This window comes from Octodon degus, unplaced genomic scaffold, assembly GCF_000260255.1.
Source record: "Octodon degus isolate 3935 unplaced genomic scaffold, OctDeg1.0 scaffold00158, whole genome shotgun sequence".
NCBI classification, from domain to species: domain Eukaryota; kingdom Metazoa; phylum Chordata; class Mammalia; order Rodentia; family Octodontidae; genus Octodon; species Octodon degus.
Window position 1 is genome coordinate 3,032,494 of NW_004524734.1, and position 1,224 is coordinate 3,033,717.

The following is a 1,224-nucleotide window of genomic DNA, read 5'->3' on the forward strand; positions in this document are numbered from 1 at the left end:
TTTGGTTTGGACATAGGGTCCTATAATGTGGCCTCAGCTGGCGCTGTGAAAACTACTGCCTCAGTCTCCGGAATGCTGGGATTAGAAGCATGTGCCACTATCAATCTCCCTCCCACAGACACTTCTTCTTTGTGCTTGCCAGGCAGGTGCTAAACTACTGAACTGTAGCCCTGGCCCTGTAAGTCTCACCTAAGCAAGTGATTCAGACACAGTCACTTAAGGAAAGGTAAGTAAGACACTTGTCTACCTTCCTTCCTGCCCCCCAGTGCCATCAAAACTGCTTTTCATTTCCATGGTAACTCCGAACCCTTCATTCTTGTCTCCACACCCCACCCCACCCCATCATTCCCAGTGTCCTCCCTGACAGCTGCTGTGGAGAAGTGGGAAAAGAGAGATCTGAAACATGGAGCCAGTGCAGAGCTAGAGAACCACTGGTCGGTTCTAAATCCACATTTCTCAATATATGACAAAGACCTATGGCTGGGAGAACACTTTCCATATTTATGTTTTGTGAAAGAAATTTTCTTTGACATCGTTTTCTTTTCCTTAGCCCTGTCTTGACCACTCTTTGCAGCTTTCTTTCTCTTCACTATATTGGCTTTACAATTTGCAATTCTTTATCTTACTGGCCTCCCTTTTCCTTTATACTGTTTAGTGCATTAAGGAAATGTACACTTAAAAAATGTGTCGCAACGTGCTTTTTGTTCCGGGTCTTGAATAAAAATTGGGCCACAGGAGTTTAAGAGATAAGACATTTCTGACTCTGTAGAGAAATAGTGCCTTCTAGTGTTGGCAGTGACATTTTGTATCTGTGCCGTTCCCACTCATCTGAAAAGTAAAATCATAAGCATTTTAGAAAAAACATGCTTTATGCTTTTTGTAACTCTGCTCATCTTTTTCACCTTTTTAAATCGTGCATCTTTGCAGTCCATGCAGTTTCCTTTTTTTTTTTTTTTTTTTTTTTGCAGAACTGGGAATTGAACTCAGGGCCTTGCGCTTGCCAGGGAAGCGCTTATTCCACTAAACCATCCCCTGGCCCCAAATACAGGGGTTTTTTTGTTTTGTTTTGTTTTTGGCAGAAGGATTTTTTTTTTTCTTTAACAGGGTCTCACTATGTCATAGTGATAATGGGCAGGCCCCCTTGTTCTATTTTTGTATTAGGAATTGAACTCAGGACCTTGTACTTGCCAGGAAGGTGCTTCGACCACTGAGCTATCTCCCCAG

The 1,224-nt window shown here is 42.6% G+C and overlaps 1 pseudogene; it reads left to right on the forward strand.

The window, feature by feature from the left end:
- LOC101589613 overlaps positions 1-1,224 on the forward strand; it is a 21,608-nt pseudogene that overhangs the window by 977 nt on the left and 19,407 nt on the right.